Source organism: Podarcis melisellensis, assembly GCF_964234715.1.
Source record: "Podarcis melisellensis genome assembly, chromosome: W".
In the NCBI taxonomy this organism is placed as follows: domain Eukaryota; kingdom Metazoa; phylum Chordata; class Lepidosauria; order Squamata; family Lacertidae; genus Podarcis; species Podarcis melisellensis.
Window position 1 is genome coordinate 14,632,390 of NC_138535.1, and position 26,057 is coordinate 14,658,446.

Below are 26,057 nucleotides of genomic sequence, written 5' to 3' on the forward strand. Positions count from 1 at the left end.
AAACTTCTCTTAAAAATATATATATATTATTAACCGACCAATCAAATAAAATCACATCACATAAATTCTGAATTACAAAGCCGAATTTTAATTTTTTTGTTGGGGGTACCCATATTTCAAGTTCCGAAGGGGATTCCAATCATCTTCTTACTGCTGTGTTAATAACCACAAATCTGTCCAAACAATGTTCATATTTCTGTCCAGTCCTATCTTGCTGTTTCCACGTCTCATCTTATTCATATTTTTTTTTCTTTGTGATCTCTTCTGATAATCTCCTTAAGCAAGTAAACACCAGTTATAATCCTGTGTGAATTTTTCCATTCATCCAATCACCATATCGAGATGGTTTCCATATATCATCACTTCCATAAATAAAAGCACTCTTTCCATCATTAATCTTCGCAAATCTGTCGCCTTCTTTTAGTCCTCTGAAGAGGCTCACCCGCAATATGAAAGCAGATCCATTCCTCCTCCCAGACACAAGTCTTTCGACAGAACTTGCCAAAGTGGCGACGCTGTTTTTTACTGCGTCGTCTCAAAGCTCTTATACTTTCCACGATCTCCTTAAAACATGATTTTGGTTAGAAAATTATCTCCGCACAGTCTTAAATCATCAGCTTAGGTCATTTAAGCAGCATTTCTGACTTGTGTGTGGGGGGGTGATTCTTGGTTAATCACATAGAGAAAAGAAAGGAAAGTTCCCCCCCCCCATCCAGTCCCGTTGCCGACATACCGAGCCTTGGTGTGTCTTCTCATGATATATTCCTGTTTATCCGACCAGTCTTCTTTATCAGAAATCTCTTCAATTAGCAGTCTCTACTCCCCATTCTTCCTTGAAATATGTGCATTAGCTTGCTCCTAATTGTTTCTTTTGAAGTTGCTGCAGCTAGAGGCACGAATCAGAGACAGCGTCCAGGAGAGCCGAGGTCCACACAAGGGCTTTCTGCCTAGTGCCCCCACCCCCTCGAGTTCAGGGGTGGTATAGGGCACAGCAGGCAAGGGCAGTCCCCCCCCCCACTCACTTGGGGGCCCCGGGAGGCTGCTTACTCCCATCACAGCCTCTTAATTACCTCGTGTGGGTCGGAGATCTTGGAACTTTGAAGTGTCAGGCATAGCCCTACTGGCTTTAGCCCAAACGTAGCAGAGTTTTCCTGCACAGCGAAGAAGCTAGTTGCGGCAGTAATGACTAGTCAGCTAGACTCAGAATAACTATTTACAGGATTTATTAAAAAGGAGAAAATAAAACCAGCAGAGTTTCTGCATACAAATAAAAGCAAAATAAATTCTCTCTTTCTCTCTCTCTCAAAACCATACACAGCACTTCTACTCCTAACACACCTCACTTCAAAACTGAGCTAGCAATCCCTAGTTAAGAGTTGAATGCTGGTCGTTAACCAATCAGAGTAAGCAGTTTCTAGGTCAAGCTGACCTGGGCTTTCTGCCAAGAGTAAATTGACACTGCCTTGAGTTAATTGTTTGAAGCCAGAATCTGCAAGTTTCCCATGAGAATCAATTAACAGAAACTGAACACCCCCTCACAGATTCTGCTGGACAATTAACATCAAATACACCTATGTAGAAGATCATTTTTCCAGCAAACCTAAACCCTTGCACATTCGCTTGTTCTTTACCTTTGCCAATGGTTTAGTTAACACATCTGCTACATTTTCTTCACTTGATACATAAGTACAGGTGATTATATTGTCTTGTACACAGCAACGCACATTTTGGTATTTTACAGAGATATGTTTAGAACGTGATTTGAAACCCTCTGTTTTACTTAAAGTTATACAAGCTTGATTATCAATGTAAACTTGTACTGGTTCTCCACAATTTACATTTAAATCTGCTAACAAATGCTTGAAATAAATCACCTCGTTGCACAATTCACTCAATGCGGCGTACTCTGATTCCGTTGATGACACACTTACAACGTCTTGCTTGCGTGACCGCCAGCTGATTAAAGCTCCACCGACCATTATGACCGGTCCTGTGACAGATTTTCTATCCGGCAAATTTCCCCAGTCACTATCACAGAAGCAACTCAACATTTCATCCTCTGAAGAATTTAATTGTAACATATAGCCAATTGTCTGTTTGAGATACCTCAGAACTTGTTTTACCCCTTTCCAGGCATTTAGTGTGGGTTTTGAGACCAATCTACTTAATATGCCTACTGCATAACTAATATCAGGTCTGGACCACTGTGCTAGATACAATAAACTTCCAATTACAGAGTGATATACATCAGGATGTTCAAATTCAGGACTCTCATCTGTATGAAGTGTTTTTATGAAACCTGGATCCATAGGCACCACTGCCCCTTTGCAATCCTGCATTCTGTATGTAGTCAGTAGTTGTTTAATTTTGTTCTGCTGACTAATTAGGCAGCTGCCATCTTGGGCCCAGCACACTTCCAACCCTAGATATGTCCTAACCGGGCCTAAGTCTTTCACTTTGAACTTACTGGACAATTGTTTGGCAAACCTCTTAGTTTGTTTATCTGTTTTGCAGGCATACAATACATCATCTACATAGATCAGACAAAACTCTTGATCACTGCCTGTACCACGTACATAAACACAATTGTCAGCTGTACTCTGCTTGAAACCAAATGACACTAAGGCCTCATGGAAACATTTGTTCCAAGATCTTGCAGCCTGTTTGAGACCATATAGAGCTTTGTTTAATTTCAACACTCTATTGGAACCTGTCTCATAACCAGGCGGTTCGGCTAGATACAGGTCTTCTGATATTGATGCATGTAAATATGCAGTCTGGATATCAAAATGGTTTAACAGGAGTTTTCTCTTTGCTCCAAGCGTTAGAATCAGCCTTACACTGTCCCCCTTAGCAGTAGGGGAAAAAGTCTCGTCATAATCTTTTCCAGGCCTCTGAGAGTATCCTTGTGCCACTAAACGAGCTTTGTATTTGTACTCTCCTGTCACCAGAGGTTTAAGTTTGTACACCCACCTGCAGCCTACAATCTTTGCCCCCTCAGGCGCTGCTACTGGTGTAAAAACCTTGTGCTCATTCAGAGAGGACATCTCTTCCTCCATTGCCTGTTTCCAGCGCTCTGCCTCCTCTTTTGGTAACTTTAACACCTCCTGAAAACTCTTGGGTTCTGCAATCACACTAGACACATTTGCAGTATCTGGAGAAAAACGCACCGGAGGCACTCCTTTGTTTTGTCTTTTAGATCTTCTGGGAGAAAATTTTTCTTCTGACCCACTTTCCTCTTCAGAACTACGACCTCTCTTTTGTTGCTTAGCAACTGGTCTCTGGCTAATTCCACTTTCTTGAGAGCTCTTATCTGAACTTTCCTCCCCCTCAGACTCTGACTCCCTGTGTCTACCTTCAGAGTCATGAAGCTCCTGGGAAGGTTCAAACCAAACCTCAGTATTGGCATGTAGTCTCTCCCAGCCACTATGTTCACAAAAACTGGCATTCCTGGAGATCACAATGCCATTTGTCCCTTCAGCAAAGCGGAAACCTTTTCCCAGCTCCTGGTAACCCACAAACACTAACTGTTTGGTCTTAGGATCTCCCTTCTTTCTCATTTGTTTTGGAATTAATACCCAGGCTTTTGATCCAAACACATGCAAATGGTCAATTTTGGGTTTTTTCTGAAACAATTTAAAGTACGGAGTTGTACCTATTGTTTGATGAAAGAGCCTATTTTGGAGATAACATGCGGTGAGCATGCTCTCCCCCCAATAAGACATGGGCAAATCAGCATCATCAAGCATGGCAAACATCATATCCTGTAAAGATCTGTTTTTTCGCTCTGCAACGCCATTCTCCTCTGGGGAACAAACGTTCGTTTTTCTATGCCCAATGCCACGCTTCTGTAACCAATCTCTAAAGGCATTTGACATAAATTCGCCACCTCTGTCCGTCTGAATCCTTTTAAGTTTAGTGGACAGAAATCTTTCCACAGATGCCACCCAGCCTTTAAACTTAGTGAACACGTCACCCTTGTTCTTCATGGGAAAAACCCAAGAATAACGTGTGGCGTCATCCACAATTGTTAGTGAAAAACGCGATCCACCCCTGCTTACAGCAAATGGACCAATTACGTCCATGTGAACCAGCTGTAGCGGTGACTCACTAACTCTGTCACTTCTGGGGTAAGAGACTCTGTGGGTTTTAACCTTTTTACAAACATTACAATCAAGGTACTTGTTACAACTCTTTAAATTACCCCCATCAGCCAATTCAGACATTTTTAGTACACTTTTCCAGCCAGCATGCCCCAATTTCCTATGCAATAAGTGCACACAGTTGTCATGTATAGCTTTGTTGTTCACTGCAGGCTGAGATTTACTGACTACTGCTGCAGCTTGAGATCCTGCTTTAAGCCAAAACAAGCCTCCCTCTGACTTAGCAGTGCCTAAAATCTCACCAGCCTTCTTAATGATGCAACTGTCTCCTTCAAAATACACTTTAAACCCAGCTTTTAGCAAACAATCTACAGACATCAGATTGCTCCTTAATGAAGGCACACACAGTACATTTTGCAGACATTCACGAAGACAAGGAACAAAAACTGCACCCCCTGAAATCACTTCGGAAGTACTTCCGTCTGCTAGAGCCACCTGGCTGCGCTGTGCTGAGTTCTTGGAAACAAACAAGTCATCTGAGTTTACGATGTGGCGAGATGCTCCCGAATCGACCACCCAGACCGCTTGTTTCTCATCAGCAATCTTGACCTCGCCGGTCACCAGCTGAGCCGACTGTTTTCGTTTGAAGAATTTCTTTTTCCACTGCTGCTGCTGATCTCGTCTCTGCTCCTGCACCGGCAACTGAGACTTGACCAACTCCGGACATTGTCGTTTTAGATGCGCTGAGGACCCACATCGGAAACAACGCCTAACAGCAAACGCTGACTCCTCACCGGTACGCTGCTTTTGCTTCACCTCTGGCACGGCATGAGAACTCCTTCCAAACCGCCCGCCTGTAGAAGCCTCTGCAGCCAACGACCTTTCTTGCCTCTTCTGCCATTCTTCAATCAAACGCCCAGTAACGTAACTGACGGATAAATCACGCTCCTGCATGCCTTCTAGAGACAAAACTAAATTTTCCCAGCTTTCCGGGAGAGAACTCAAAATAATAGCCACCTTCTCCTGCTGGTCTAACGCACAGTCTCTTTCCTGTAGCGCTGCAAACTTTAACTGTAAACTGTGTAGGTGTTCCTGCATTGTAACCCCAGGCTGTAACATTGCCTTGTACAATGCCTTGCGAATGAACAGCTTAGAGACCGCTGTCTCACGCACATGGAGTTCTTTAAGTGCTTGCCACACACCTCTAGCTGTCTTGATTCCCCTCACATACGGCAACTGGGAATCTTCCAGCCCCAAGACAATTGTGGCCCTTGCTCTTTGGTCTTTATCGAGGTCTTCATCATCAGGCTTCGCAGGAAACTTACTCACCACTTGCCAGAGACGATCCCTCTGCAGCACTGCCTGCATGCGTTCCGACCACAGCAAGTAATTGGAGTCATTCAGACGCTCAAAAGCCATCTGAACTGGTTGTGAGGCCATCTTGAGAGCGATGTCCCTGGAACCCGGAACCAGCTACTCACGACCACCGAGAGAGAGAACAGGAACCACAGCACCCAGCACTTACACGCTGCAGCTGTTGTCCTTCTGTCCGCTGCGTCACCAGCTCACCACGGTCAGGAACCAGCCAGGAACAACAACTTCTGGAACTACTGGAACCAACGCCGTTGATGCTGACACCACCGCAACTCAGGCTGGCAGCACAATGCCCATAACCTCTTGGAACTTTGAAGTGTCAGGCATAGCCCTATTGGCTTTAGCCCAAACGTAGCAGAGTTTTCCTGCACAGCGAAGAAGCTAGTTGCGGCAGTAATGACTAGTCAGCTAGACTCAGAATAACTATTTACAGGATTTATTAAAAAGGAGAAAATAAAACCAGCAGAGTTTCTGCATACAAATAAAAGCAAAATAAATCCTCTCTTTCTCTCTCTCTCAAAACCATACACAGCACTTCTACTCCTAACACACCTCACTTCAAAACTGAGCTAGCAATCCCTAGTTAAGAGTTGAATGCTGGTCGTTAACCAATCAGAGTAAGCAGTTTCTAGGTCAAGCTGACCTAGGCTTTCTGCCAAGAGTAAATTGACACTGCCTTGAGTTAATTGTTTGAAGCCAGAATCTGCAAGTTTCCCATGAGAATCAATTAACAGAAACTGAACAGGAGAGATGTTATTGTCGGCCATCTTCCAGTGCGCCCCTAGTGGCACCCCCTCTCTTTGGCAAACTTCTCTACATGTTTACCTGTCTGGGCCATGTACAGTAGATCATCCACAAAAACCAGGACCGCCTCCTGTGTCTCTCCTGACCCTTTAAGGTACAGGCAGCTATCAGCAACACTTCTCTTGAAACCTAACTGCTCTAAGGCTTTATTCAGACACATGTTCCAATTTCTGGCAGATTGACCATAAATCATAAATCGATTTATGCAACCTCCAAACGATGCCTTGCCCCTTGGCCTCAAACCCTGGAGGAGGAAGCATGTACAACTCCTCCTGGAGGTCTGAGTTCAAGTAGGCGATATCTGTTAGGATATTTCTGTTCCACCTTAAAAAGGGGCAGGCTGTTGTGAGTCACAGCCTACGTATTTCCTGCTCACAGGAAGTTTCTGTTTTTGTATATAGCTGTTGTCTTCTCTCTGTGCCGAGACACGCTGGCAGGCAGTCATGTTTTTTCCTTTGTTCTGACCAACGCTGAATAAAGTTGTAAATAATGCTCTCCTGAGTGCATCTTTCGTTGTGCGAACTCTGCAAAGGGCATGCACCAGTCCTTGGAATGTGGAATACTGTTTCTGAGGCTTGTGTCACTAATTGACTGATACTGCATTTCTACGGGAGATCGATGGCTTGTCCGGAGACCGCGTGGGGGCATGATGGCCTTTGTCTCCCTGGCAGTATCCCAACATCAAAGTGGTTCACCTTCCAACCTCTTGGTGCAGCAACAGCTAAGAGCATGCGCAGAGTTTCACTTCTGGAAGTAGGAGCATACACCTCAGTGTAATGCAGCCCCTTCCGCTGTGTGAACCCTCTGGCAACTAGCCTAGCCTTGTACTGTGGTTCTCCAGATTCTGTGGGTTTAAGGCGATAAACCCACCTGCCGCTCACAGCCTGTTTGCCAGCTGGCGACGTTGTGAGGGAGAACACACCTAGAGACTCCATTGAGCTCATCTCCTTCTGCATCACCTCATGCCATTTGCTGGCTTCTTCCTGAGGCAGTTTCTAAACATCCTCAAAGGTTTCAGGTTCACACTGAGCCACACCAACCCACACACTTGTGGCTTCAAACCTGTCAGGTGGTTTACCCTTCGTGGTTCGGGTTAAACTCCTCAGCGTGAGCTCTGGTACCCCCTTCTGACCCACTAGGGCCAACCAGACTATCCCCAGTGTCATAGAACTCTCCCTCTGACCTGCTGCGTCTTTTGAACCTTACAGCTGGACCTGTGGGTGAGGATGGCTCACTCTTTGGCTCAGACTTGACAGTAGCTTCTGGAGGGGTTCTGGGCCACTCCTGCTTTGGACTCTGTTGCTCTGGACTCTGTTCCTCAGCAACAGGATCAGTTCCCACCTCCACCTCCTCATCTGAGTCAAGAAACTGTTCTGAAAGAACATCTGGGTTACCATGTATGCGTGTCCACCCACTTTGCTCACAAAACTCAGCACTGCTGCTCACTAGCAGCTGGGACTGGTTGCCATCAGGATATGCAAACTGCCACCCCTTGGTGCCTGGTTCATACCCTACAAAGATCATCTTCCTGGGCCTTGGGCCACCCTTTCTGCATTTGTCCTTTGGGATGAGGACCCAAGCCTCACAGCCAAAAACGCGTAAGAAATGCACCTTGGGCTTCTTACCGTGCAGCAGAAAATAGGGCGTGTCCCCTACAGCAGAATTAAACACACAATTCTGCGTGAACGCACCAGCCTTCCAAGCTTCACTCCAAAAGCGTTGTGGGAGTCTTGCGTCAAACAGCATGGCAGCCACAGCCTCCTGCAGTGTTCTGTTCTTACGTTCAGTAACACCATTTTGTTCAGGACTGTGTGGTGCTGTCAACCTGTGACTGATTCCCTTCTGGCAGAAGAAATTCTGCAGCGCAGACCCAGTAAACTCCGCCCCTCTATCGCTCTGAAAGCTAATCAATTTTGTAGACTATTTCAATTCTACCGCTGTGATCCAGTCTTTAATCAATGCAGCAGCTTTAATCAATGCACAGTCTTGCACTTCCGAAGAAGCCCAGCAGATGGCACTAGAGTGTGCGTCGCACCTGTGTCAACAATAAAGGAGAGGCTGGCTTCCTGTTTGGATGCTTTCACTACTGCCATCAAAGCAGCTATATGATACAACGATGTTTTCTCCTTGATTCCCCTCACATGGAGCCTTTGGCAACCTTCCCATGCCTCTGTGCCTGGGAACTGTCTCTAATCTGCATTCCTTTCCGGCTGACCTTGGGTTCCTGAGCCTCTGCAGGACAATCTCTCACGAAATGTGACATGGACCCACAGTGAAAACAGTGTTTGGAAACAAAGGCTTTTACAGAGCTCTCATTGCTTCTCCCTGCACCCCTACTCCTGGGTGCACAGCCTCCAGAGGAACAGCCTGCGTCTGCTTTCCTCTCAGCTCTATGCCTCCTTTCCTGTCCATCCCATGGATGTGTCGAAGCGTAGAAACAGCTTCCAGGAATGTGGCCTTCAGCCTCCACCGGGCCTTTGGCCTCCTCTCGGTCCTTGGCTCCCCTGTGGCTTTGCACGCCCTCTCCAGTGCCTGCCAAGCGACCAGGGCCTTCTTGATACCCTCAAGATGAGGCAACATCAAAGCGTCCACACCCAGCCTTAGCATGCTCAGCACACTCTGATCCCTTTCCAGAGCAGCTGCCACGTCTGCCTCAGTAGCACTCTCAGCAGCCTGGGGCTTGCATGCATTGCCAGAGCTGTTGTCCCAACAGCCAGTACTTCATCCTTATGGACCACTCCTCCCAATTGGGGCCAGTCAGCCTTTCAAAAGGCACGGTGAAAGCCTCTTGAGCCTGAGCCATCTTCCTGGGGCTATAAGCTTACTCACGCTTTCTGCTGGCCGGTGTTTCAAAGATGCTTCCTGCAGCAAGCTCCGCTTTCACCAGCGAAATCACAACTGCCTCAGCTTCAGGCAAGATCTCAGAGCTGGACTTTGCTTTGTTCCCTTCTCACACTCAGCACAAAACGTAGGCTGGAATCTTCCATGACCCATAACCTGTGGAATTACTACCTGTGTCCGGCACGTTTCCTCTGCGCGTAAATCTTCCAGGCAGCAGCAGAGCAAGCAGCGAGTGCTTGACGTGTGAGGGAAAGGAAAAATCCGCACGCTGTTTCTTTCTAACTAAACAGCCTTTATTTACATCAGCAGGTAAAACAACAAACAACTCCATCGGAGTTCGGACACATGGCATGTGTCTCTCTCCCGGTCAAAAGCGAAAGTGGACTTCCGGAGGCGGCGCGAACGGCAATGGCGGTCCTCTTCTAACACTGAAGGGGAAGCTCCGCGGAAAAGGGTCGTCCGCTACGGCGAAGCGGAGACCCATCTTGGAAACCCGCAGGCAGCAAGAGCCTGCGTTCTTGAGGCTCGGTGGGCGCCAGAAGCGACCCCCAAATCGCTGAAGGAACCCCGTAAGGGGCTCCGGAACGTGGAGGGGGTTGCGGCGCTGTGAGCCGTTTCGCGATCCGAGGAGTGAAGCCGCGCTGCTGCTGCCGGTGAGCGCTGACCTTTTTTCCTGCAAACTACTGATTTGAAAGAAAGCTACAACCCGTGAGTAAAGACTAACTATTAAAAATTCGGGACTAAAATAGTGAATTTGGCTGAAAGCGGAGAGACGTGGAAAAAGGAAGTCCGTCTTCCGCTGCTATTGAACTTGAACGCAAAGAGCAGGAGGAGTGGAGGCTTAGAACAGATCTCTTTAAAATGACAGATTTGAGCACCCATTGAACTTTTTAAGTAAAGTAAGGACTTAAAGCTTATGAACTTGCCTTTTATTTGAGCTGTGGCAACATTCTTTTATTGGAATTACAAATTAAATGAGAATCCCAGGGATTGGAGCTGCCTGAGAGACTGAGAGACTGTCAGTTTTACAGATTTGGCTATTGTGTATCAGAGCCTGCATTTATCTGAGGTGCTTGATTTGAAACTTTGAAACAACATTTGTGACACCAGTGTGCACGGCTAGAAACAATGTGGCTGCCAACATTGACTCTGCTTAATACCTGCCATTGAAGGTTCCTGGATATAAAATTTGATTTTTAACTTTAACAGAATTGGACTCTTCCCTAAAGACATTTTATGCTCCCTCTAGAGGATTGGGGATTTATAACAGCGGCATCACTTTACTTTCTCTTTCCCTTCCTCTGGCTTTGGATTTTCTCTGGCTTCTGTTTTCCCATGGGAACAACTCAGCTTGACCTTGACTCCTAGACAACACTGGAATGAGTGGCACAAGAAAAAGGGGAAGAGCTAGACAAACAACTATAACAACTTTAACCTCAGCCTTGCAGACACGTAGATCATCTGTACCGACTTTGCCTTCAGAGGAAGAAGCAGCCTCACTGCCTCAGATAAGGGAGGGAGAGACTGAGCAATTACAACTAGAGGACATGGCCTCAGGAACATCTGCTAACATCTTAGAGAAGATTTTTGAAAAATTGGAGTCTTTGGAAAAGAAGGTTGATGAGCAAACAGCTAAAATTGATCAGAACACAGAAAGTTTAAACAGATTAACAGGACAAGTAGCACAGAATGTGCAAGCAATTGGAGAGTTGAAGGAGGCCACAGTAGAGAATCGGAAATTGGCTGAGGACACTAGTCAAAAGCTTGAAAATCTAGAACAAGAGGTAAGACCACTCGGCAAACAAGTAAGTGAACACCAGACCTATCTTTCTATGATTGAACTGTGAAATAGGGAGAGTAACCTTAGGATCAGGTCGGTACCAGAGGCAGAAGAAAGCAACCTAGCTGAGTTCCTGACTAAAGAATTTTCCAAATTTTGGAATTTGGAGGAAAAGGACTTTAAAATTGTTTCAGCTTTCAGGCTTGGAAAGTTTGCAAGGAAGGAGAAGCCCAGAGACTGTTTGATAACATTGAGATCAAAGGAGGAAAGGGACAAGATTTTGGGCCTACATTACAGGAAGTCACTGGACATTCTGGACAGAAGAATTGAAATTTACAAAGACATCCCTAAACAGCTGTTGGACCTTAGATCCGCCTATTCTGAACTAGCTAGACTATTCTGAACTAGCTAGACATGAATGGGGTTGTTTCAACCTACATGGATAAGTCACAGAATCAAAATGTTACAAAAGACGGCAGACTACCAAAAACCTTTTTTGAAATGACAGACAATATGGATTTGATTGACATCTGGAGGACAAAGAACCCCTTGGGAAGAGAGGGAACATTCTTCTCTGAAGCCCAGCTGACTTGGACAAGAATCGACCAAATTTGGATATCTAGAGGTCTGGCACCTAAGGCCAGAAAGGTGGAAATCTGCGCAAAGACCTGCTCCGACCATAATGTTATAAAGATGGATATGACACTACTACCAACCGGCTCCTTTAGATGGAAAATGAATGACAACTTACTTAGAGATCAGGAAATCATTAAGAAGGCCCAAAAAGCTTTGAAGGACTATTTTGAGATAAATATGAACACTACTGTGGAAAAAAGAACCATTTGGGACGCAAGTAAAGCGGTGATGAGAGGGTTCTTGATACAACAGAATGCTGTAAAGAAAAGGATACAAAATGAGAAGAAAGACAAGATTTTGGACAAAATAAAGGAATTAGAGAAGAAGTTAAGGTCAAATCCAAAATCACAGGCGACTCTGAGAGAAATTAAACTACATCAAGCACAATATTCTAAATTGATGAACCAGGAAATAGAGTGGAAGGTCAAATTAATGAAACAAAAAACGTTTGAGTCGGCGAACAAATGTGGAAAACTGCTAGCTTGGCAGTTGAAGAGAAGACAAAAACTAAATACAGTTACAAACTTGGAAATTGATGGAAGGAACATTCAGAACCCTGTGGACATTAGAAAGTCTTTTCAGAGATATTTCAAAAAACTGTATACTCAAGGGCCGCAAGATGAGACAGAGATTAAGCAATTTTTAGAAAAAAATGGACTACCAAAACTCTCACAAGAACATAGAACAACCCTGAACTCTAGAATAACACGGCAAGAGATTGAACAAGCCATTCAGAACATGCAACTGGGCAAATCTCCAGGGCCAGATGGGCTGACATCCAAGTATTATAAAACACTAAAAGACTATTTGATACAACCACTTATGGAAGTTACCAATGAAATTATGGAGGGGAAGAAGGCGCCGGAGTCGTGGAAGGAAGCTTTTATCACATTGATACCAAAATCGGAAGCTGAAAAGACACAATTTAAGAATTATCGTCCCATCTCTCTTTTGAATGTGGATTACAAAATATTTGCAGACATTTTGGCAAGTAGATTCAAAAAAGTTCTAAATGAAGTAACCCACAAGGACCAGGCAGGCTTTCTCCCAGGTAGACATCTGTTTGCTAATACAAGGAACATTATTGATATCTTGGAACTTTTGCAAACAGATATAAATACAAAAGCAGTTTTAATTTTTATAGACGCAGAAAAGGCCTTTGACAATATTTCCTGGAAATTTATGAAGGGTAATTTAAAAGAAATGGAGGTGGGACTGGGTTTTGAGAATGGGATTGAGGCGATATATTCAGAGCAAAAAGCTAAATTGATAGTTAATAATGTGGTTACTGAAGAGTTTAAAATTGAAAAAGGAACACGACAAGGCTGCCCCATCTCCCCTTTGCTATTCATCTCGGTTCTGGAGGTGCTCCTGAACATGATTAGAGGGGACCGGTTGGTGAAAGGAATTCAGGTCGGAGCGAAACAATATAAACTTAAAGCCTTTGCAGATGACCTAGTTTTGACCCTGCAGGAGCCATTATCTAGTACGAAAAGAGTATTACAATTGATTCAAGACTTTGGTCGGGTGGCGGGATTTAAACTAAACAAACAGAAAACTAAAGTATTGGAAAAGAACTTGACAGATGCAGAGTCAGAACGGTTTCAGAGAGAGACAGAACTAAATGTGGTTAAAAAAGTAAAGTTCCTAGGGGTAAACATAACAGCAAAAAATCTGAGTCTATTTAAAGATAATTATGAAAAATGTTGGTCAGAAATTAAGAGAGACTTAGATAGCTGGACCAAATTGAAACTTTCTTTGTTAGGCCGAATTGCTGCTATCAAGATGAATGTATTGCCAAAGATGTTGTTTTTGTTTCAAACACTTCAGATTGTGGATAAGACAGAGTGCTTTCGGAAGTGGCAGAGAGATATCTCTAAGTTTGTCTGGCAGGGCAAAAAGCCCAGAATTAAGTTTAAGATATTAACTGATGCGAAAGAAAGAGGGGGCTTTGCCCTGCCGGACTTAAAGTTATATTATGAGGCCGCAGCTTTCTGCTGGCTAAAAGACTGGCTACTTCTCGAAAACACTGACGTGTTGGATCTGGAAGGGTTTAACAATGCTTTTGGATGGCATGCATATTTATGGTATGACAAGGTTAAGATCAATAAGGCCTTTAAGAACCATATTGTCAGAAAAGCAGTGTTTAATGTCTGGACAAGATACAAAGACTTATTGGAAAACAAAACTCCAAGGTGGCTCTCACCTATGGAAGCTAAGGCCCGAAAAACACCCAATATGGAGGCCAACTGGCCAAAATATTGGGAGATTTTAGAAAAAGATGGAGACAATTGGAAATTGCAGAGTCAGGAGAAATTGAAGGATAAAGTGCGAGACTGGTTACATTACGCTCAGATCAAAGAAATTTTAAAAAATGACAAGAAGTTAGGGTTCCAGGTGGAGAAATCGAAATTAGAAACAGAACTGTTAGAACCAAAGACCAAGGTACTTTCTAGAATGTATAACTTGCTGCTAAAATGGAACACTCAAGATGAAATGGTTAAATCTGCTATGATAAGGTGGGCGCAGGATATTGGGTATAACATCATGTTTGAGGACTGGGAAAGGCTGTGGACTACTGGGTTGAACTTTACTGCATGTACTGCTTTGAAAGAAAATATAATGAAAATGATTTACAGATGGTACATGACCCCAGTCAAACTGGCAAAAATATACCACCTGTCTGATAATAAATGTTGGAAGTGTAAAGAAAGTGAAGGAACATTCTTTCACCTCTGGTGGACATGCCCTAAAGTGAAGGCCTTCTGGGAAATGATATATAATGAACTGAAAAAGGTATTTAAGTATACCTTCACTAAGAAACCAGAGGCCTTCCTCCTGGGCATTGTCGGCCAAGGGGTGGTAAAGAAGGACCGAACCTTTTTTATGTATGCAACAACAGCAGCAAGGATACTCCTAGCGAAGCATTGGAAAACTCAAGATCTCCCCACACTGGAAGACTGGCAGATGCAACTGATAGACTACATGGAACTGGCCGAGATGACAGGCAGAATCCGAGACCTGGGAGAAGAGAGGATGGAAGAAGACTGGAAGAAATTTAAGATTTATCTACAAAAACATTGTAACATGACTGAATGTTAAGCAGGTTGCTAAATCATAAAGAATTGGGCACCACTAAATTAGATAGAATTAGGAAGATAAGTGAGATTAAGAAAATGTGAACCATTTGGGAAGTATCAGATTATAAATTAAGTTTGAGGGTATATAATGTGAATAAGAGGATAATTTGCTGGAAAATTTCTTTTCTCATGATGAAAATGGGAGCGGGAGATGAGAGGAAGTCCAGAGAAGTTATGAAAATATGTTATGACAGATATTTTATTGTGAACCAATTATGTATGCATATTGAAAAACTTTAATAAATATTTTTTTTTTTAAAAAAACAAAAGCGAAAGTGTCTCACACAGACAAAGAAACATCAGCTTCTGTTTACGTAGGAAGTTCCTCCCCAGATGTAGGACATACAGAAGGTTAACCCTATAACCAGCACAGGCAACACCTCAGCCCCTTCTCAAATACGTTCGCCAAATCCCGGTAGTGCTCTGGTATTAGGCCGGCCTTCGGTGGTCCTGCCCCGTCTGGGGCAGTCCCATACAAAGTGGAAGAACTGGGGCCGGTCGGTGGGGCTGCGCAGGTTCCTGCTGCAATGGAGGCAACATGGGGGGCTGGGCACAGACGTCGTGGCAGAAAGATGACGGGAAAGACAGCATCCATTGTGCCCAGGAAATGGCGGGGTCGTGCCGGACCAACTAGAGGCTCCCACTGGAAAATGTGGGGTCTGGGCCAGCTCAAATGTTAGCAGTTCCTGGTGCCGGGGTGCCACCAACATGGCAAGTGAGCAGGTTCCATGGGTAATGGGTCCCAATGTGAGGGGGGGTCCCCGTCCAGGCCCACCACTGGTACAGGTGCTGCTTTTACCACAGATGGTACCTGGTACTTCTCGGTGAAACTGATGTCCATGAAGACACCAGAGGCTCCAGAGTCAATCATTGCCTCCAGGACCAGCATGCCCCCCTGGGGAAGGAGAATGCGGATAGGAAGCAGGAAATGGGGTGCGCAGTGACTGGACCCTGGCTGAGCCCCTCCTAGCACAGCCAGGGCTTATTGTTTCCCGGCATGAACCTCTTTGCTGGGCACCCTGCCGCAAAATGGCCTCCCTCTCTGCAGTACAAGCACAGGCCAAGGGCCCGCCTCCGGCTCTCCTCTTGGCTGGAGAGAGAGCGGTGGGCCACACCTACTTGCATGCACTCCTCTTCAAGCCCCACCTCCGCCTTGGGCTCTGGGGGCCCCCTCGAGCAGTGCTCGGAATCCCTCTCGGACAGGCGCGCATCAATGTTAATACAAAGCGTGATAAAGTCTGTCAGGGCTGCTGGGGGGGGGGTCACTTGTGCCAATTTGTCCTTGAGGTGTGGATGAAGTCCTTGGCAGAAGTGGAACCAACAGGAAGCTTCATTCCACAGGGTGACTGCAGCCCACCGACGGAATTCTGCGGCATACTCAGTAACCACGCAAAGCGCCCTGCCAGAGGTTCTGCAGGGCCAACTCAGCAGTCTGGGCGCAGTTTGGCTCCCCGAACATGCCCTCCAGGGTGATGATAAAGTCGTCCACTTTCCCCAGCAGGGGGTCATTGGCCTCAGGATACGGAGTGACCCAGCAAAGTGCCGTACCTGCGAGCAGGCTAACCATGAAGCACACCCAGCTCTGTGGAGTGGGAAAGTGCTGTGCAGGTGGCAAACATCAGCCAGCACTGGTTTACGAAACCCTGAAGAGCCCCACGCTCTCCCTGAACCTTTCCGGCAATGGGACGATGGGGGCACGTCGAGCCAGGGCCACAGCCGGGACTGCTCAAAGCTCTTGAACCTCCACCTGGAGCATAGCTACCTCTGTGTGAAGCTTCTGCAGCACCGTGGTGAGATCTGTAGACCGGCCACCGTCCATCTTGCACCCCAGCTGGGACATAGATTGGCCACAGCAAACTGTCACGGTCTGGGTTACAGGCAGTCGGAGTCCCAGCTTGGTACATTAGGACTGGGGTAGAGGTCAGGAATCAGCAGTCCAGGGGTCAGCAGTCCAGGGGTCAGGGAGCCAAGACTCCATGAATCAGGAAACCAAGAGTCAGGAACCCAAGAGTCCGAGGGTCAGGAAATCAGGAGTCAGGAAGCCTAGGGTCCAAGAATCAGGATACCAGGAGCAAGGAAGCCAAAGCACAGCTAGGTGGCTACCATGTTGCTGTGGCAAAGAGCCAAGGCAAAATGCTGGTTTTATATACCCCTCCCGGCCCTTGCCATCAGGTGCTATGAGTCTTCTGTCAGGCCTCACCTGTGCGACCACACCTTGCCCTTCTAGGCCAAATGCAGGAAGGCCCCAGTCCCGAGAGGCCCTACCAGTCACAGGGCCCGGCTCCTGCACGCACTCCTGACAGACTGCTCCAAAAACTCCAAAATGCAGGTGCATGAGTGTAGGAATAATGGGGATGACAGGAGGTTGGATGCCAGTGAGCTGTGCAGAAGCACGCCAGCAAGCGTGCTCCAAACAAGCTGCTGGCTAGCTCTGTAGAGGCTCCTTTTATTAGCAGAAGTCAGCAGTTGGAAACAGTAGTGAAACCACCCTGAACATGACGTATTTCCATCTAAGCACATTTCCAGCATTAGCAAATACACGTATCAGCAGGTGTTTCCCTAAAATGTTTCCCCCGATACTTGATTATGTCTGTGTCCCGGGTCATGCTCCAGCCAAGCATTATGTCTAGCAAACAATTTGTGAGAGGACAAACAGGTGGAAAACCCTGTTTTCTAGCCAGGAAGGCAAAAGGTCAGGGAGAGCAGGCACAATGCTCCCTCCTTGACATACTGTTGCATGTCTGGTGCAAGTTTTGCCTTTGCAAAGTGGAGCATTACCTCCACACATGAGTTCTTACTGGGACTTTGTGGAGAGCCAACATTCAGTTGGCAGTTCATCTGCTGGATTGCCTCCAGGTGGAGTATTGTAATGGCTCTGCTGGATTGACTCCAGGTGGAGTATTGTAATGGCTTGGCTCTCCCACAGAAGCGAGACACCGGTCGTAATTCTCTCAGGTTTATTGCTCAAACACATAAATCACTCCGGAGCTCTTTCAGTCCATGTCTGACTCCAAGTTTGCAGTTGTCAAGTCTAAACTCCATCCCTTCCTCTTCCGCCAATGGGGGGAAAAGCCCTTTCGCTTTTGCTCTTTTCCCCTCCTCTCACTGACCCTTTTGCGCCTTCGAGTTTTTGGGCTGGCTATTCCCGGCCTCCCTCCCTCTGTTTCTGAGCTCAAACTGCTAGTCTGTATATCTCTGCTCTGGCCCCCCTTTCCTTGTCCACTATGCTCAGGGATCAGGTTACTGTAGCCATCTGCTGCCTGCTCTCTGTCCTCCTTCCCACATTCCAGTGTTCTTATCTTTCTTTGTCTGGCCTCATTCCCAGCCTCTGTCAGCTCCGGAAAAAAGCTGACAAGTATCGAATTAGGTTCAAAGTTTTGGGGCTAACCTTTAAAGCCCTAAACAGTGTGTGACCTTTATTAACTGTCGGAATTATCTCCCAATACACCCCCCAAAGAGCGCAACTCTCAGCTAACAGCAACCCACTGGTGGTCCCTGGCCCAAAACATATCCAGTTGTCCCCAACCAGAGCCAGAGCCTTTGGAACGCTTTGAATCTATCTCAGTTCTGTAGAGCTCGTAAGACCGAGTTGTTTCACCAGGGACAAGTTACCTAAACCTGGACTTATCTTATAGGTTGTAAATATCCTGACCACGCTGACACATAGACCTTGCAAGACAGGTCTGTCAGCCCCCGTGCCCGGGGATGGCGCCAGGAGTACTCCTATAGTTGGATGACCTTCTTACCCCAAGATAAGAGTACAGAAACAGGAATTTCTGTTCATGCTCAAGGGTGTAAGCTTACGTGTACAAACTCATGAGGCTGGATTCCTGGGGAGGGGGGAAAGGGGACCTGAAGGGGATATAAGCTGAATGTAACTGCTCCTTAAGTGTGCTCGCTGTGACTGATCACACAGTGCCTTTCTGCTATCCGGAAAGCAGAAATAAACTCTTTCTCTGAACCAACCCTCTGTGTCTATTGACTCCTTCCTCCCTCCCGGGAGCAACACACACCCAACCAATGGGAAAAGTCTGAAAGGCTACACTATGGTTGAGGGCAGCAACGGTTTTACCTTTACCTTTACCTTCTCCTCCCCTTTTTATTTTCTTCTCACTCTTTCCCTCTTCCTGTTGGTCCTTTCCCTCTTCCCCTTTTATCCTTACCCTTGCTGGGCTAGTAGCTGGTAATAAGGGTGCCTCAGTTATTGGAGTCGAATTGTCTTTTGGTCTATCTGTTTTATTGAATTTCTGATGTACACTGCTCTGAGCCCGCTTTGGTGACTAGAGCAGCTTAAAAATCTAATAAATAATAAGAATTATTATAATTATTGTTTTTAAATAAGGGCCAGGGAGAAGGTTGAAGCCCATTCTCCCCTTTCACTGTGGTACCAATCAAAATTTGGCCCCTGTGGTGCTTTTCCCACAAGGAGGTCACAATTGCTGCCCTGCTGCAAGTCCCTGTGGCAATCTTGTGTTTCACAGTCTCGTTTTGCCTTTAGAACTGATGGCATACTTGCATTCGTATGCCTCAGAAAAATCTGATAAAAGCTGTTATGAGAGGGTTCTTGATACAACAAAATGCAATAAAAAAGAGAAGCCAGAATGCGATAAAGGATAAGATTTTGGAAAAGATAAAAGAAGGAGAAAAGAAATTAAGATCAAAACCAAAGTCTCAGGAGATCTTGAGAGAAATTAAATTATATCAGGTCCAGTATATGGAACTGATGAATCAAGAAATAGAATGGAAAATTAAACAAATGAGACAGAAGACCTTTGAATCTGCTGATAAATGTGGTAAATTTCTGGCTTGGCAATTGAAGAAGAGACAAAAATTGAATACAGTGACAAATTTGGAAGTGGATGGAAAGAACATCTATAATCCAATTGAAATTAGAAGATGCTTCCAGAGATACTTTAAACAATTGTATGCACAAGAGCCACAAAAAGACTCCGATATAGAACAATTTTTGGAGAAAAATGGATTGAAGGAAATTTCGAGTGAGGGTAAAGTACTTTTGAATCAGAAAATAACAGAACAAGAAATAGAGAGTGCCATTCAAAGTATGCAACTGGGCAAATCTCCGGGGCCTGATGGACTGACTTCCAAATACTATAAAGCTTTAAAGGAATGGATACTACAACCTTTAAAGGAAGTCTGTAACGAGATCCTTGAGGGGGAAAAGGCACCTGATACGTGGAAAGAGGCCTACATCACGCTTATACCGAAGACAGAGACTGAGAAGACCCAACTTAAGAACTACCGCCCAATTTCTCTACTAAACGTGGATTACAAAATCTTTGCTGACATTCTAGCTAGAAGATTGAAAAAGGTATTGATGGGGGAGATTCATAGGGATCAAGCAGGCTTTCTCCCGAGAAGACATTTATCAGATAATGTAAGGAATATTATAGACTTTTTGGAGATGTTAGAAGTTAATATAAATACAAAAGCTGTTCTGATATTTGTGGACGCGGAGAAAGCCTTTGACAATATTTCTTGGACCTTCATGAAGAAGAATCTCCATGGTATGGGGGTAGGCCAAGGGTTTGAAAACGGTATAGGCGCAATATATTCTGAACAAAAGGCTAAGCTTATAGTGAACAATGTGATTACGGAAGAACTCAGAATTGAGAAAGGGACACGTCAGGGGTGCCCAATCTCCCGGTTACTTTTTATTTCGGTCCTGGAGGTTTTGTTAAATATGATAAGAAAGGACCAGTTGGTTAAAGGGGTTCAGGTCGGAGCGAAACAATATAAATTGAGGGCTTTTGCAGATGATTTGGTACTTACATTACAAGAGCCAGAATCTAGTACTAAAAGAGTTTTGGAACTGATGCAAGAATTTGGTCAACTGGCAGGGTTTAAATTAAACAAGTTAAAAACTAAGGTATTAGAGAAAAATTTAACAGATATCGAGAAAGAGAAGTTTCAGAATGAGACAGGCTTAACTGTGGTTAAGAGTGTAAAATATTTGGGGATCAACATGACAGCTAGAAATATGAACTTATTTAAAGATAACTATGAGAAATGTTGGAAACAAGTGAAAAAAGACTTAGAAATCTGGTCAAACTTAAAGCTTTCCTTGTCTGGTCGAATAGCGGTTATAAAGATGAATGTATTGCCTAGAATGTTGTTTTTGTTTCAAACTTTGCAAATTGTGGACAAGATGGACTGTTTTAAGGGTTGGCAGCAAGACATTTCTAAATTTATCTGGCAGGGCAAAAAACCCAGGATAAAATTTAAGATTTTAACTGATGCAAAGGAAAGAGGGGGATTTGCCCTGCCGGATTTGAAACTTTATTATGAATCAGCAGCTTTCTGCTGGTTAAAAGACTGGCTGCTTCTCGAGAACACAGACATTTTGGACTTGGAAGGATTTAACAATTCTTTTGGGTGGCATGCATATTTGTGGTATGACAAGGTTAAGGTGCATAAAGGCTTTAAAAACCATATTGTTAGGAAAGCATTATATAATGTTTGGATGAAATATAAAGATTTGCTGGAGAATAAAACTCCAAGGTGGTTGTCACCAATGGAGGCAAAAGCTTCGAAAAAACTTAATATGGAGGCTAACTGGCCAAAATATTGTGAAATCCTAGAACAGGAGGGTGATAAATGGAAGTTGCAGAGTTTTGAGAATCTAAAAGACAAAGTCCGAGATTGGCTTCATTATTATCAGATATTGGAGGTCTATAAACTGGACAGGAAAATGGGCTTTCAGGTGGAAAAATCAAAACTGGAAACAGAGTTGCTAGAACCCAATACTAAGAATTTGTCAAAAATGTATAACTTGCTGTTGAAGTGGAATACGCAGGATGAAACAGTTAAATCAGTTATGATTAAGTGGGCTTAAGATATTGGTCATAATATTTTGTTTGCTGACTGGGAAAGGTTGTGGACCACCGGTATGAAATTCACGGCATGTAACGCCTTGAGAGAGAATATTATGAAAATGATCTATAGGTGGTACATGACCCCAGTCAAGCTTGCAAAAATTTACCACTTACCAGATAACAAATGTTGGAAATGTAAAGAAAATGAAGGCACATTCTTTCACCTCTGGTGGACATGCCCAAGGATTAAGGCTTTCTGGGAAATGATATATAATGAAATGAAAAAGGTATTTAAATATACTTTCCTGAAGAAACCAGAAGCCTTTCTCCTGGGTATGGTAAGCCACGTGGTGTCAAAGAAGGACAGAACTTTTTTTATGTATGCCACTACAGCAGCAAGGATCCTTATCGCAAAGTATTGGAAGACACCAGATCTACCCACTCTGGAAGAATGGCAGATGAAGATGACGGAATATATGGGACTGGCAGAGATGACGGGCAGAATCCGAGATCAGGACAAAGAGACAGTGGAAGAAGATTGGAAGAAGTTTAAAGACTATCTTAATAAATACTATAAAATTAATGAAGGCTAAAAAGATATGAGTTTAAAAATTAGTGGTTTACATGGGAATTGATTTAAGGAAAAAGAACAGAATTAATAAAAATTATGGGAAATGTGGGAATGGATTTGCTGATAAGATAAATGAGATTAGAATACAGAAGGGGGAGGTGTGAGGAGGTCGGTGAAATTAGGATTAGAAATTATGGTTTGAACTTATACCTGTTTTGATTTGTTTGTTTGTTTGTTTATGTTTTTACTGTTTTTTGTGTCTATATGTGTTTTTTTTTAAAAAAAAAACTTCAATAAATATCATTAAAAAAAATAATCTGATAATTCCCATTCCCACAGGCCACGAGATATACTTAATCAGAAGAGATCCCCTTCCATCAACAATCCTTGCATTTGCATGCACTTGCAAATACAAGAGTTTGGGTGAGTAGCAGGACAAAAATATTAACAAAAACATGAAGGAATCAGAGAAAAAAGAATTGTAGGAGATCACAAAAATAGAAATTTACAAAAAAGTCAAATATTTAGGAATTTGGTTTACCAACAAAAATTTAAATTTATATAAGGATAATTATGAGAAAGCCTGGAATGAGATTAAGAAAGATTTGGAAATTTGGAACAGAATGAATCTTTCTCTGATGGGAAAGGTAGCAGCAATAAAGATGAATGCACTACCAAAGATGTTATTTTTATTTCAGTCAGTACCGATAATAAGTAACTTTGTCTGCTTCAAAAACTGGCAAACAGATATTTCTAAGTTTGTCTCGAATGGGAAAAAGCCTAGAATAAAATACAAAATACTTATAGATACTAAAGATAGAGGAGGCTTCTCTCTTCCAGACCTAAAATTGTATTGTGATTTGAGGACCCGATCCCTGCTTGGGGAATAAAGACACGTGGACAGAGAATGTGTGGGAGTCATAAAGCCAAGGCAGAGGCTTGTAAATACTGCAGGGTGCCCCCTGACATTCCTCTGGGCAATGATTACCTTATATGGTAAAGGGGCAATAAAAGCTCGACCTGATGAGGTAACATGAGATTGGCAAACGGCCATGCGGCTGGGCAGAACAAAGGAGAATAAATCGGAGAAGGGCAGACAGAGGGGCTGCTCTCTCTTACTATGGAAATATAGCTAGCTTTCCGTGTCTTTATTTTATACTAAAGAAGTGCCACTTGTGACGGCTGGCTCCAACAAGAATGTAAGGTTAATGGGTAAGGTAAAGGCCACAACTTTATTGATTACAGCATGTGAGAAGGTATTGGCTTAGGCATTGGACCACGGAACATTAGACTCCACTCACTCGTAGAGGGGTGAGTCTGAGGAGGGGTTAATCACCAGTAGGGGAACCTGTTGATGCTAATCCAACTATAGGCTCTCTTCCTGATGTCACCGAGGGTCGTGCCATGGCCCCCCGCCACACGGGCATCGGACAGGATCCATGACCGCCGGATTCCTTTGGCGGAATACCCAAAATTGCCGGGGAAGGCGATGGCCACACCTTGCCCCCCGAAACACCAACAACACATTCCAATGCCTAACCGCCAAATACCACGAAAGTTGTGATGGTTGCTACAAGGTAGGCGAAAAAAACCAAGAGGCCGGGCCAATTTAGCCAATTGGAAAAAACTCCTACCAGGCCCCCTGGTTAAACAGGGCAACCAACCAAAGGTCCATAACAAAGTATCAGGAACAGCTAATCTAAAGGGAGTGGAGGGTGGGTGACTCGAAGAAAATGTGTGTGCAATGGTGGGGATGGCTGTCGTGGCTGCGTTTGAGCAGCAAGCCACGCCCCCGCTGAGCTTCCCTATTGGGTGCCCAACCGGGGAGGGGCGTGGCACGCCAGCCCTGGAGTTGAAGCAGGGGGCGGAGCGCCCCTGCATGACGCAGGAATCGTCTCCCAATCACAACCCCTCCCCTCCTGGGAGGAGGAAAGGCTTTGTGATTCGAGGACCCGATCCCCGCTTGGGGAATAAAGACACGTGGACACAGAATGTAAGGTTAATGGGTAAGGTAAAGGCTTGTGATGGCCTGGGAATCCGATTCAGAGGCTGAACCGGAGGAATCCCAGCCTGCACAGGAGTCCCATGTTCCTTGCCCAGGCCAAGCTATATATTCAGGGGCGTGCCCGGAACTTCCCTGACGACCGCACCAAGGTGCACTTTTTGATCAGTTTGTTAAAGGACCAGGTGGCGAAGTGGGCTTTGCCACTGCTCCGGCAAGACTCTCCTTTGCTAACAGACTATGTGGGGTTTTGTAACCACTTAGAGACTGTGTTTGGCAACCCTCTGAAGGAGAGCCAAGCTGCGCGACCTTGCCTCTTCCCCTCAGAGAAGACGCGGCGTCGGGAGGGGAACTTGTGTCTTTGCGGCGGTGGGAGTGGACATTACGCCCGATCCTGTCCCGAGAAGATGCCAGCCGCAGGAAAACCGCCAACCTCGGTAGCCGAAGGGCCTGGCAACCTGGGGTCCCAAACCATGCAAGAGGGGTCCTCACCAGTGGAATTGTGACATCTCATGGTTCCGGTGCGTCTTTACCCTCCAGGTGGGCCCTGGATTCTTACCCATGCTCTGGTAGATTCGGGGGCAACCCGCTCCTATATGGATGCTGCCTTTGCCGCTCATCATCAGGTGCCACTTCAGAACAAGCTAGAACCGGTACAGGTGGAGGCAATTGATGGACGGCTCCTGCGTTCGGGTGCCGTCACTCGGGAGACCCAGCCCTTGGTCCTGTGTCTCCAGCAGCACCGAGAGGTGCGAACTTTGGACATTGCCTCCATGCCCCGGTTCCCCCTGGTGCTCGGGATGGACTGGCTGGAGGCTCACAATGTACAGATTGACGGGGTCAATCGGACTGTGCACTTCCCAGACCCATGTCCCCATGCTCAGTCCGAGATGCTAGCAGCCGCGTCCACTGAGGAGGCTGCATCAACGCTCCCCGCTGAGTACCGGGACTACCAAGACATGTTCGAGGAACGGGGGGCAGACCAGCTGCCGCTGCATCGGTCTTTTGACTGCGGAATAGACCTCCAGCCCGGAGCGCCCCTGCCAGTGAGTTGCTTATACTCTCTTACGGAGCCAGAGCGCGAAGCTCTGCAGGACTTCCTGCGCAAGAACCTGGAGCGTGGTTTCATTAGGCCTTCTACCTCGCCCACCGCTGTGCCAGTGCTCTTTGTTAAGAAGAAATGTGGGGAGCTTCGCCTTTGCCATGATTATCGGGCCCTGAACAAAATTACCATCCCAGACCGGTACCCCTTGCCCCTTATTTTGGAGTTGCTGGAGCGGGTGCAAGGGGCGCAGGTGTTCACCAAGCTAGACCTACGGGGGGCCTACAATTTAATTCGGATCCGAGCCGGGGATGAGTGGAAGACAGCATTCGGGACCCGGTATGGGCAGTTCGAATACCTGGTTATGCCCTTCGGATTGTGCAATGCACCCGCTGTGTTCCAACGGTACATCAACCACGTGTTCCAGGACTTGCTAGACAAGAACGTGGTGGTGTACTTGGATGACATTCTGGTTTTCTTCCGTGACCCGGCTCGCCACGAGGGTCATGTCCGGACCATGCTGCAGCGCTTGCGGGAGCACCGCCTGTATGCAAAGCTCAGCAAGTGCGAGTTCCATCAGCGGTCAGTGGACTTCCTTGGTCACCGACTCTCTCCAGATGGGGTGCAGATGGATCCTGGGAAGGTGGCAGCGGTTCGGGAGTGGGTGGCACCTTGGAACCGCAAGGACCTACAGCGATTCCTGGGGTTCGCCAACTATTACCGGACCTTCATTGCAGATTATGCTCATCGCACCACCCCGTTGACCCGGCTACTGCGCCCCAAGACGCCGTTTTCCTGGGACAAGGAGGCAGAGGAGGCGTTTCAGGGGTTGAAGGCCTGTTTCCAGAGAGCGCCAATCTTGCAACATCCTGATCCCTCTCGACCCTTTGTGGTAGAGACCGACGCCTCCAGTACGGCTCTCGGTGCCGTC

The 26,057-nt window shown here is 45.6% G+C and overlaps 1 long non-coding RNA gene across 1 annotated transcript in view; it reads left to right on the forward strand.

Annotated features, from left to right (window-relative positions):
* Positions 1–1,086: 1,086 nt before the first annotated feature.
* LOC309361172 overlaps positions 1,087–26,057 on the forward strand; it is a 190,167-nt gene continuing 165,196 nt past the window's right edge. Inside the window, exon 1 of the long non-coding RNA XR_014164363.1 lies at positions 1,087–6,229. This is a non-coding gene — a long non-coding RNA (uncharacterized lncRNA). The remainder of the gene's footprint in view (positions 6,230–26,057) is intronic.